The 13,501-nt window shown below is 36.7% G+C and overlaps 1 protein-coding gene across 1 annotated transcript in view; it reads left to right on the top strand.

Moving 5' to 3' along the window:
• The first annotated feature begins 200 nt into the window (after positions 1-200).
• Positions 201-13,501, top strand: part of LOC106915448 (copine-9-like) — a 73,644-nt gene continuing 60,343 nt past the window's right edge. The window contains exon 1 of the mRNA XM_014983043.2: positions 201-394. The gene's annotated coding sequence lies outside the window, so the exon portion shown is untranslated. The remainder of the gene's footprint in view (positions 395-13,501) is intronic.

Here is a 13,501-nt window from a genome sequence, read left to right as displayed (position 1 = left end):
TTAGAAAGAACAAGAGGATTATTTCTGAGCTTGAAAAGTCAAAAATTTGTAGAAAATCTTTTTAGGATAATTTCAAAAAGCTTAGAAAAGTCAAAAATTTCGACTTGAGACACAAATTTCCATGTTTCACTTTGTGTGCTAGTTTATGTTGATCTATGATCCAAAGTCTATATAATTAAGTAAAGGAGGTTGTGGTTGCAATGTGACAAAATGTGAAAAAGTTTGAGGTATGTGCTTGCTTTTGCAGATGTAGGCACCATCTTTCTTCTTATTTACACAAGTAAGTTTTCTTTTTCACACTTTTTCCTCATGCCAAGGACTTTTTGGGCCAGACGTTCTGTACACTTGGAGAAATAATCGGCTCAACAGGAGGACGGCTGGAAAGGACCCTGTCGTAAGTCCCACGGGGAAATCCTTGCTTTACTTTTTTTTGTTTTTTTTGTTTGGGTGTTGTGTTAATTTATTTTGAATGCAAATTATTTTAATACCTAAAATAATATATTTTGTTCCATATCTATATTGGTTACCAAAACACTTCAGCAGAAGCTTGTATTTTTTTTAACGCTTGAAGCAAATTAAATAGTCTCATCTGTTATGATATTGGACTGGTATGCAATACTTTTCTCTGGCCTTCTATTATGTATTATTTTTCTGATACACCAAAATATATTTTTTTAAAAGAAAGAATTAATAAATGGTGTAACCTTAATATATATATATATATATGTATATATATATATATATATATATATATATATATATATATATATATATATATATATATATATATATATATATATATATATATATATATATATATATATATATTAAGGTTACACCATTAATATATATATTAATGGTGTATATATAATATATATATATATATATATATATATATATATATATATATATATATATATTAATATATATATATATATATATATATATATTAATATATATATATATATATATATTAATATATATATATATATATATATATATTAATATATATATATATATATATATATATTAATATATATATATATATATATATATATATATATATATATATATATATATATATTAATATATATATATATATATATATATATTAATATATATATATATATATATATATATTAATATATATATATATATATATATATATATATATATATATATATATATATATATATATATATATATATATATATATATATATATATATTAATATATATATATATATATATATATTTATTCTGGATATAAATGTGAACAGATTGCACTTTCAACTCTGAGGTGGCATTTTGTGTTGTCCAGAAAGAAAAGCTGGAATACAGAGCAAAGTAAATGCATCTGAACTCATTTTGTCTTTTAATATGAAGACGAGGCTGTTACCTTTACACCATGGAGGTTGGCTTTCAGAATTTGTCAGCTAAAATGTGAAACAGTATATTATTCACAAGTCATAAATCAGTAGCTGCTTCTGTTTTGCCCAAAGGATTGAAAATGACGTGTTTTCATATTTGATTTACTTTGGTGACTCCTTAAAAGTCACCAAAAGACTTTACTGAACTGTCTTGAAATTCAAATTTTTCATAAAAGGCCCTCATCAAGAAATAAAAAAAGTTCTTTATGAAATAATAGTCTGAGCGCTGCAGGCTGAAGGAGTTTTGAGTTTGGTTCAAATATTTTCCAGTTATGAATTGAGTACAGTCATTTTATCTAACTGGGATTTTATTTTGTCTCCCTTTTATTCTAATACCATTCAAATTAATTTTAGCTTTTTTTTTTTAAATAGACGGTTTAATCAGTGAATCCATTTTGATTTTCACCTGAATTACATGTTCTTCCTCGGTCAGTGGCTTTTGTTCTGACTCTGGTTGTTTTCACATTCGATGGTCTGGTGGACTCGGTTAAATTGTGGACCAAAAGAAAACAAATGTATAAAAATGCAATATTTGTTGCATTTTTATGCAACAAATATCTCATGTTATGCTGTCACAAAATAGTAGCAGTTTTAGCAAAGATTCATTTTTGTATAAGTTTAGTGCAGCTTAAATGCTCTGAAGATTTCTTTTCCTCCTTTGTATTTACACAGTTTGTTTATAGTTTGGTCATTTGTTGTACAGCAAAAACTTTGTTTCGTTTGTTACCTCTTTGATTGAGACACCTTAGTATTTGTATGACATTCTCGAATGACATATTCTAAGAGGACAAGGAGTGCTTTATTGGATTGGAAGTTTTGGCCCTCCAATATTAAGGTGGGATTTGGAAAGCTACAAGCTGACATTTCCTCCGAACAAAGGTCTCATCACATAAAAAAAGTTCACCGCACACTCGTTATCACCAGAAAGATCTTGTTAGAAGTTTTTTTTTTAAAGTGCCCCAGTCTGTTGTAAGAAAAAGCTCTAGAGTTTTAGCCACTGATTTCCTTAGGACACCATTAATTTTGGAATATTAAAAAACAACAGGATGCAGTGCAGACAAATCGTTCATGTTTCAGTTTCCATGCAATATTTATTCATTTTTTGCCACACTCTAGCAAAAAGGTGACTAGAGTGTGGCAAATCACATTTTTTAGATGTGATTCGCCAAAAAGAAGTAGTGAAAACAAAACCTTTTCTACGAGAAACATCTGAAAACTGTGAAGTGTTTTATTCATGAACATTAGTGAGCAAACTGTATTAGAAAGACAAAGGACCACAGCAGGCAAGTCAGGGAGAAAGTTGTGGAGAAGTTTATAGTAGAGTTTGGTTATTAAACAGAATCCCAAGATTTAGAAATCTCACAGAGTCTCAGAGCAATGTTCAATCATCCAGCACAAGTGCAAACCTACCTAGACCTGTAACATACAGTCAGAGGAGGGAGGAAAAGCTCAGTCTTGTTTAGGCTACATGTAGAGAAGCAATTTTCAGCATCAAAGCTTAAACACTCATTTTATTTCAGACATCATATAATGGAGGGATCACCCTAAATCGGCGTGGAAACGCTGGAACTATACATAGCCTCATAGAAGGAACTCAGTGTTACTGCCTTCTGCTGAGGCAGGCGGCTGACCAGAGTTTTGCTGCTGTCAGAGTGGAGACAGCCTCTGTCACTGGCTCAGACTCAGACTCTGATGTTGCCTACATATTGTTAAAACCAGGGGATAGAAAGCCATACTTAAAGTTATTCCATCAAATTTTATTTGAATAAAATCAGGAAAGGTGTATGGCCTTCATTAGCAAAGTAAAAATAAGTTCTCTTTATATTGTGTCATGCTGATGAAAGACCCAGATTGTTATTTGCAGCATGTTTTGCATACCAATTACTATCAATTGTTTTAGATTATTTGTTTGTGTAGCGTTCTGCTCATCATAACTGATATCAAGAGGACAAACAAGTTAAAGTTACATCAAGCTGCTTATTATATTTTATTGGTTTGTAATTTATGCATGTGTTCAGCATGCACTCAAATCTCAAAGTAAGGCTGTTTTCATGCCTGATAGTCCAGTAGACCTGGTTAAATTGGGGACCAAAATTGACTGCAGTGTCAAACAAATCAAACATTTTGGAGAACCTGTCCCCCTCCTCGCCTGTGGTGGCGCTACAGACAGAGCCACTTAAGGAAATGGCATAAAAACCTCTGAACAAGACATGAGTGGAACTTCCTCCTTCACAAAGTGTAAAGAAAAGTGGAGTGGTGTCAGATTTTAGTGATTGTAGGATTTCTCTTTGTTTCTTGGTAAAAAATCCACAAGCCATTTCTCTAGTGCTAGACTCGCATATACATTTGTTGTATTTACCCATAATGCCCTGCGCTCTAACTTTTTTCCTGTTTTTGGAGTGGTATCCAGTCCGCTTGGCAATAACATTCGAGTGGTTGATTTCACTTCAACCAAACCATGATCATGAGTTCACTTTTTTGGTTCGCATCAGAGTTTGATTACACATTCACACCTCCGTAAATGGTGGTGTTTGCATAGTCTGGTTCTAGGCAAACGGACTAGAGCTCAATTAAGAGTGAAAAGAAAGCATCTGATAAAGAAAAATCAAAAAAAAGTTCCATTTGCATTTTTCTCCAAGTTGTAGAGGTTACACAGCAAACCTGGAAAAAAAAGATATCAAAATTGAACCTTTTAGCCAGCATGCAAAACACCAGGCCTGGTAAAACCAGCCCCTGGTTCTACGCTTTGCTTTAGATAGAGGGTCTGGACCCTCAGCTATTGAGAAACACTTGTTTTCTGTAAGCATGTAGACAGTGTTGAAGTTTGAAACAATTGCATCAGATTTTACCAAGCGCTAAAGTCTGAATTAATATTGCAGCGTGAATGTGAAGGAAGCTACATTATGAAGCTTGCCGGCATTGTGTGCGCTGTACACCACCATTCCCCACTGCAAAGAACACACATCTTTGTCAGCAATAAAATGTCTTAAACATTCCTTTGCTCCAACTATCTGGAAGTGTGGCCAACATGGACTGCATGACTTCGCTGACTTCCTTTGCTGTTGTTGCCAAACTACAACTATAAATAGACTATTCTAAAACAGCGTAGAAAAATGTCATTGATTTGAACCCCTCCTTTTGTTTGCTGACTGGCCCAGTTGAATTTCAGCTGGAGAAATCCCAGAAGGACTGAAGGGAATTGGGAATGGAGTGTAAGGCAAAGACCAGGCTAACTGGGACTGGGAAGTTGATCAGAATTGGTAAAAGATGGATGGCAATACTGGAAGGCTGCAAAAGACTTGAGACTAGGAAAGTGGTTCACCTTCTAGGACTAAGAGCCCAAACATAAAATGGAATGGTTTAGAGCAAAGCATATTCATGTGCTAGAATGGCCTACTCAAAGTTTACCTCTCAGTCCAGTTGAGTAGAATCTTTCAAATATATCCTGAGAAATCCCAAAAATATAACAAACACTTCCAACACAGTCTGACTGAGCTTGAGCTATTTTGCAAACAAGAATGGACAAAAAATTCAATCTGATAAAAAAAGAAAAAGCAGGCCGCTCTGCTCTATGTGGCTCTTTTTTGTTCTTAGTGAATCCTCCTCTCATTGAGGTTCACTCACTGCTAAGCATTAGAATTTAATTAGATTCTCATTTGCGATGACATCGATGCTAGCAGTGCCGTCTCCATCCCCTCCGGTTGTCACACAGCTTCGCAGATCAATGTGGGTAGATACAGTGAGATTCAGCTCCTCACCATCATCTCAACACATAAACACGGAGTTCCACACTCAGCTGCTCTCACCAACATCAGACTAACACTGCACTGGTTTACATTTATTTTCCTTTTAGCTTCAGACCATGACCACTTTGTTACACTTCACAAAAACATTTCTAAAGCAAGGAGACACAGCATGAGCATGTTGGAATGTATGCGAGTCGGAGTCTTGTGTGTGTGATACAACAAAGAGTTGCAGAGATCTAACACAAAGACAAAAAATTATCTCTGCTCTGCTGGCGTTATTGCACTGGCTTTCCTGTTGACAGCAGTAAATAGCTCCTTGTCGCTTAACTGCTTGTTAGGTCTTCAGAGTCCAAAAAAAGTGGGTATGCACAAAGTTCCTTTAACATGACAGAGTTGTGTTTCTAAAGAAGATAACATGAAGTTGGTGGGTAATGTTTAAAACCTGAAGATACACTTTTAAGTACATAGTAGTGGGCGACTCAGTAGGTTCTCAGTCGCCCACCAAAACCTTAAGAGATTGAAATGACCCATTTGGAAATCTTGCCATTTTAATTTGTTTAATTTGCTTGTTAAGTTCTGGTAACGGGTTGAGAGTTTCAGGCCGGGGGCAGTATGGTCACATGAGGCACTGACCCCAACCATCCATCCTGTGACTTATTTTGGTGGTTTCCACTTGTCAGGTCTTTCTCAATGAGGGCAGAGCTGAGGCTGATGGCTGTGCAAATTTATGAGAATAAATTGAAACACTCCCATTTTGAAAAACAGGTGCTTTGATTGAAAGTTTTTGCGTTTCAACTGTAGCGACATCTGGCTTTGACCCGTGTCAGCTCTGCGAAGTACATCAATTTTGATACGACTGTAAAACCTCCTCATCCCAACTTTATATCGAAAAAAGTGAGTTTTTTTTCCAAATCCCAGGTTTCCCTTAAGCAACTTTATTTTGTAGATAGGTACTGGAAATGCACCTATAGATGGATCAGTAAAATCTAAACCTAGTTTTTTTACATATATTGAAAAAAAAACAAGCGACCTAAATATCTATATATGTGTAGATATTTAGGAACACTTGCTGGGACTAATTGAGAATATCCTGAAGATGAATGGTCAGCCATCAAAATAGGACAAACTTGCGTTTTGCTTCAGGACAACGACTTAAAGCCTATTAGCAAAGTCCTCTTAAAAAATAACTCAAAAACTCAAACAAAATAAGGTTTTTGAGTGACATCATGAAAGTCTGTATTTAAACATTATTGAGATGGTTTGGTATGACCTTAAACATGCTGTTCATACTTAAAATCAATTCACTGTGGCTCAATTCCAAAAAAAATAAAAATAAATAAAAATCACCCAAAGCACTCACTACCACTTATTGCAAGCACTTGATGCCAGTTGTTGCTACCATGGATGGCACAACAAGTTACTAGGTTAAGGAGGCAATTACTTGTTCCACACAGGGCTAATTTGGTTTAGGTAGCTTCTTTCCCTTTAATAAAATATTTTTTTTTAATGATCCAAAACGTGTAACTCTTACAAAACAATCCATGAGAAGATATTAGTTAGGGGAGCAAAGACTTTCCCACAGAAACAGGCTTAACAGTTTGTATCTTGACAGTCTGTGCAAGGCAGGAACTAAAACGAGAGAAATAACAGCCTAGAAATAAAAAAAAAAGGGGAAACAATAAGAGACCAGCAGAGCCCAATCACTATTCTTGCCATATGGTCAGCGTCTCTGAAGGCTGCCTACAGGGAATAGACAGCTGTCTGCTTCTCCACATACATCAGACGCAGCAGAAGCCCACAGGGGGAGAAGTAAGGGATGATGGGATATGAAGGAAAATTGGAGAGAGGCGGGGGGACCGAGAGAGGACGTCTCTGGGTGACGGACAGCGTGATCAGTCAGGAAGGAAGTAGAGTGAGGAGAAATACCTTAGCTAAAGGAAGAGTTGGAGGAGGACAAACTTCACGAGACAGGTTTGTATCTGCTGCCTAGGCTGAAAGGAGCAGAGAAACCAATTAGACACATGCACAGTATTTATTAAAAAAAAAAAAAAAAAAAAAAAACTTTCAATCGTGCAGTCATTATTAGAAATTTCTCCCCCTGTGCCGTCACTGAACACTGGGACACAATTCCTGCAGCATCCCCATGTCTGTGGGTGTTTTATTTTATTTTTAATTTTTTTTTTATAGGTCAACAGTTTTAGAAACGGGCAAACTGAGCACTCCTTTCCCCCACTTTACCTGTGTGTTGCCATGGGAACCCAAGGAGGCTATCAGCAGAGGCGGCAAAAGTGTAACAGTGATCTGAAATATACACCCATTAGTGAAATAAATAAAATAATAACAACAAAGAAATAAACGAGGGGTCGAGCCATCCTGGAGGTATTTTTGAAACCGATGTTTATCTAGAGAAACCCCCTGACTTAGGGTACACCAAATACACCCATGCAATCGATGTGTGTCCATGTTCAGGAAGTACAGCAATGCCGAGCATGAGCTGTTTCTTTGAATGTGCCAATTATTATCTTTTACAGATGAGTAATGAAAAAGAATAAAACCCAGACGAATCAATCATTCCTTAATGCAATCAGGGATGAAAAAATGAGGCCCATCCATTAACAGTCCCGCCCACTGCCAGGTTTCCACATGTAGATTGATGATGTGGACTCTTAAAGCATTGCCTGTTGTGTTTGGGATGGCAAGAAGTCGTGTTTTTCTGGGTTTCCACTGCAAGACGGCGGTTAACACGTTGGCACTGGGTGTCGGAGGCCAAGGTGTGTGATTGGGGGCAGTTAGCGGGACGCCCTCTCCTCATGAGCGCGAGCCACAAAGGCCAGCGGTTAAAAATAGAACGAAAACAACCGTAATGAATGAAAAGACTGTCAGCCAGACAGAATAACACATTTTCTGCTCTGTGAGCGGTCGCAAAAAACACTGGGCAGACGGAAGCAACTGTTTTGCTGCCATGACTGATAAGCTGCACGCAGAGTTGCCTGATGCTCTGATGAAAGGCAATAGAATTTTCAGATTGATGCAACAGTTTGGTTTATTCAAAAAGTCTATCTTACCACAGTGCCTTGGAAAAGTTTTTTAATTTGTTAATTGTGTTATGTAACAAGTAGAAACTTCAATGTATTTCATGGTGATTTCCTGGGATAGACCAACAGAGAGCTCATCTTGTGATTAGGATGGAAAATGATGCTTGTTCAAATATTCATATTACAAAACAAAAAACTGCTGTGCAAATTGAAGCTGACATTTCTGGCCATTTGTTGTTGACTGAGCTTGAGGTAAATTACAGACTGGGTGGAGAGCCTCTGTGCATATCAAGTCATGTCACCTGATTCTACATTGAAGTTCTGAACTGTGAACTTCAATGTAGCAGTTGAATATCCACCCGGCCACTATAACAGCATTGTCATGCCTTAGACTAAGCATTCGTTGTAGCTCTGACTATATGTTTATAAATGTTACCCGAATGGAAGGTGAATATCCATATGAATTTGACGTCTTTAATAGCCTCTAACTGCTTCTCCAGGTGCATAGTACAATATTATACCATAATCAAGTAAATACATATTAAAAACAACCTAAAATAAATTAGACTTTGAGCTGTAAAGCTGTATCTGACGTATTGAAATTTGCCTCTGTCTCTTTAAGAACCTCCTACCTGTTCTGACAAAGCACATCATCACAACAGCGTTTCTTTATGTCAACCATTGATGCTGTTTGGAATCGTTCTTAGGAGTGTTGTAGTTCCTATGATGAGCTGAGGAGACACCCGGTTCCACTGGGTGGTTACTAATTGCAGTTGCTAGTCTGTAGGAGCTGTGTGGAGGAGGTGCTCTGTGGAGCTCGGCTGAAGGCTGCAGCTCTGAGGTGGAGATTTGGGTAAATAAGCAGCGCTTTGTATGAGCAGGTGTTAAGGCAGCCCTGAATGGCTGCCATAGGAGATTCAAATGCCACCCTGGTGTCTTTCTGTATGGTGTTATCATGTTCTCCCTTATAGATTCTTGCTGGGTACTCCGACTTTCTCCAGCAGTACAAAAACACAACTGTTAGGTTAATTAGTCTCTCAAAATTCCCCTTAGACATGAATGTGTTTGTGTATGATAGTTTTTGTGTTTCTTGGCGGGTTGGTGCACCCTGTATCTCGCCCAATGACCACTAGAGGTAGGGAACAACTCCCCTGTGATCCTGCATGGGGATGTTGGTATAGACATTAGATGGATTCTATTTAGATGTATGCAGTCAAAGAAGTTTGAATTAAAAAATAAATAAATAAAAAAGCATTGGGTAGTTTTCAGTTTTTTCATTTATGCAAACAAAATGTAACACTACGCATCATTTCTGCTCCACTTCACAATTGTGTTCCACGTAAGCTGGTTAATCACATAAAACCCCAAACAAGACAAAATTTGTGCTTGGAACATGAGGGTGTTAATCTTTTTTCAATTCACCTTAAATTGTATGACATGCCAGGAAATCAATTTAATGTTGTCGGTTTTAATGAAATACCTTTTTCATGCTTTGTTCTTTTAGTATCTGTAAGATACCAGCTTTGTAAATCAATGCAAGCTGATGTTTCTTGCAGTTTAATTAACCCACTAACCTCTACATGGATGGCAGCACTGATCTGTCTGTTGGTTAGAGTTAGCTTAATAATTCCTGAGTGGATTGCGCCTGCTTGAGCCTTTCATGATGATAAAAACCTCAACCTCTTTCATCTTTTGATCCTTCTTATAAAACTGCACTGGCTTCTCATTGATGGGATGCAAAGCATAAACTATTATACAAAACCAGCACACTTTGTTCGTAATATTTGTGTGAAGATCACTAAATATGAGAGAAAGTTGTGATCATAAGGTTTCATGGTTTAATACTGGGTATCAATGGGCTTTTGCTTGGTGAGCAAGAAGATCTTGTTTCCTGGCAAAGTGCTATCCAGTTATAAACAGCATTAGTCTAACCTGTTATTATGGGCAACTGCTAAAAGGCCATGTTGTCCTTTTATTTCTTAATTATTTTCTGTCATGCAGTGTAGGCTGAGTTGTCTTTCGATCATAGTTGTAGGTGAGCTTCTGACCCCCATGCAAGATAACTCTCAGCACAACAAGGGAAGATTTAAATCATGGTTAAATAGACCTTAATGTGTAGATCTTAATGTTGACAGAACACTGGGAGTAATAACAGATGAAACATATGAATTTGAAAGCAGGAGATGAGAGATGAGGCTATGAAGCACTAAAATCCGTCGGAAGGAATGAGAGGAATCGGGGAGATTGGTCTGTGTGGGGGTTTGTTGTAGCCAAAGGTGAATGAACTTGGAGCAGTTTGAGTGGAGCGGACAGAGGACCGAATAGCGATGGAGGCTTGGAGCAGGTTGAACGGTGACAATGTTGGTGGTCAGACAGGTGTACAGATGATGAAGTTAGGTAAAACCTGGACTTGGTAAAAAGGATAAGACCAAGAAGGAGATTACCTTATCAACATAGCCTGGTTTTGTCTTTGTTTACCGCTCTTACTTTGAAGTTAAAGACTTTTTTTTTTTTGTCTGGTGGGAGCATCCACTGCCTTGAGACTTTCTCCAACTGACTAAGCATAACGTTACCATGCGAAATGCAAGTTCACAGCAGTTAAATTTACTATCCAACAAATATGCTACTCAAGACAATACGTTGCGATAAGATTATTGCACACTCAGGTATTACAATGACAATATAGTTGTTGTATATTGTGCAACAATATACAATCTTTCCTTTTGCAGGATAATTCATTTACCACTATTATTTAATCATCTGCTGTGAACATATTATTTGCTGAACTTGTTTCCAGACCTGATTGAGCCTCTGTTTTTTCCATTGTTGTCTATTTTGAGTTATTACTAGATTTGCTGGACTCCAGTGAGAAAGTTGGCCTAAATTTAAGATCTGAGACTATGAAACTCTGTTAAATCTGTCTCATAATATCGTGGCATGCCTGTGAACACATTTCCATGTCACCATCTGTCCCCTGTGGTCCTTGTCCTCCAGTACCGTCACCTGCCATCTGGCCCTGTAGTTCACAACTCATCTGGCCAGCTCTGTCATGACAAGCACACAGACAAAACTCTTCTTTTCTGCTGCTCTTCTGTTGGAACGAATGCTAAACTTTAGACCTGATGCTAAATGTGTGAACATTTTTGTGACCCTGTTATGAATCTTGTCATTACTACAGGTGGGCCTGTCTAGCTACAAGCTTAATGAGTGCTATCCTCAGGGAGGATTTGTGTATGCTGATGTGAGAGTGTTGAGAAAATAGTGGAATAACTGAGTTTTATATTTCTATCAATTTCAAAACTCCATTAAATCCATTGAGCAGATTTTTATATCTTTCAACTGAGAGACATTAGCTACTCCTAAGACGCATGGCCATTTAGACCCCACAAGCTTTTTACTTGTGCGCAGTTTGGAAGAATCGCACTGACCCTGTGTGCACTTTTACAAGTGTTTCTTTGTGTAGTTTTGGAAATTGAAGGAGGGTTAATCAAGGATTTGTTTGTGTATTTTGCTAATTTATTTCTCTGCCATAAGCAGTGACAAAATTTATCCATCACCAGAAGCACTTGTTGAAACAGCAAAGGATTCTTAGTTTAAAGATTATCTTATACTAGAGAAACCAAACATTTATCTATTTTTGTTTACTGATTTATAAATTACTGTTGGCTAATGGTGGGCATATTTCCACTAATCTGCTAATAGCACATTTTTTTGTTTAGCGGTCCAACACTTTTGGTACCTTTTTAAACATTTAGTGCACTTTGCTTCCCCTAAATTATTATACATGGCTGTTTGTATAAACTTCCAGTTGAAGAAAGTTCAACATCTGTGTTGAGGTTTTGGTTATCGAGTGTTAAGAGTTCTACAAGTAGTTCAGTGTTTAAATGTATGTTTTGAAGTGGGTGAAGACTGTCTACGCAGCATTTCTGTTTCCTCTTCTCACTCTCTCTTTTTTAAAAAACTTTACTGAGAAAGTGGCAGGTATACAACAAACAGATGTGGTACACACAAGGAAACAAACCTTACACAAACAAGCAAAGGTGTTAATTAAACAAATACATGCAGAAATTCACATAATTGAATTTATTGCTTTAGAATTAGCTTCCGCTAAATACCATTTTGGAATAGCTGGCATTTTAACATTAAAGCTTCTAATACTCATAATTTGTGCTTTAAGGTTAGTGCAGCTAACTTTTTAGCTGGCGGTGCCCACCACTACTGTTGACATTTTATTATTATGTTATATTTTCCATATCCTCAAACATCAACTTGTAATCAATTGTCATTTTATAATGTATATGAAGAATCTGCTTTTGTGAAGAGAAACAAAAAAAATGTGGTGTGCATTTTAATCAAACTACTATGTGAAATGCAGTTCAATACAGGTCTTTTAAAGATACCTGTAAAACTTTGATTTTTGTCTTTTTGTAATAAAATTGTAATAAAATACATTCAAATCTGTAGTTGTAACATGACAAAATGTGAAAATCTTTATGGAGCGAGAATATTCTCAATTTCAAAATCAATTTAGCTAGTTATGAGACATTTTCTCTTTAATCAGTCAGTTCAAGTTTTATCCATATCCGTTTTCTGTAGTACTTCCAAATTGTGAAAATAACACCCACATGCTGTACCTGGAGCTTCTCTCAACAGTGTGATGTTTTCTGCGGCAGATATCTGTTCAGCGCCCTCTGAAGCAGAGGTAAAGGGGATTGAGTAAATGTTTAAAACACAGACAATTTCCGCTTTGGAAACCATAATTGGCCTTGAACTCACTCATCAGCCAAAAATGGGATGCAAAAAAATCCTTCAGCGAAGAGCCTGCTACACCCATCAGCTTCAACCTTCAGCAGGCAGACACGCAGAAGTGCAGCTACTTTTCTGGATTTGTCGCTTTATGGTGCTTCTCTTCCTGCAAAATGTAGCCGCACTGACAAAATTACTGAAATAAAAAGCTGCATACTTAATGTAAGTAATGTAGTAGAAGCAGTAGTGTTCTAAAATTTCTGGTGTCCTTCCGGGATAGAGGATAAACATTTAAACTCTGGTGGATTAAAATGATCAGAAAAGTCTGCAGCTTGTGTTTCAGTCCATGAATATATATGTTGGTCATTATTTTGTGCTTTTGCTTGGTTAGTTGTCAGAACTTTTGTGGACTGTACTTCCTTATCTTTGTCGAATGTTTTTGTCTTGTGATTGGAGTCAAGGAAAGCTGTGAACTTGTGACAGGCAATATGGACTGCATTTATTGACATAACCAATGAATCTTCAGGTACAGCATATTTTCTGCA

The sequence above is a fragment of the Poecilia mexicana genome, unplaced genomic scaffold (assembly GCF_051168715.1).
Source record: "Poecilia mexicana isolate PSO_F unplaced genomic scaffold, ASM5116871v1 scaffold_7, whole genome shotgun sequence".
Classification (NCBI taxonomy): domain Eukaryota; kingdom Metazoa; phylum Chordata; class Actinopteri; order Cyprinodontiformes; family Poeciliidae; genus Poecilia; species Poecilia mexicana.
This window is presented reverse-complemented; position numbering and strand designations above follow the sequence as displayed.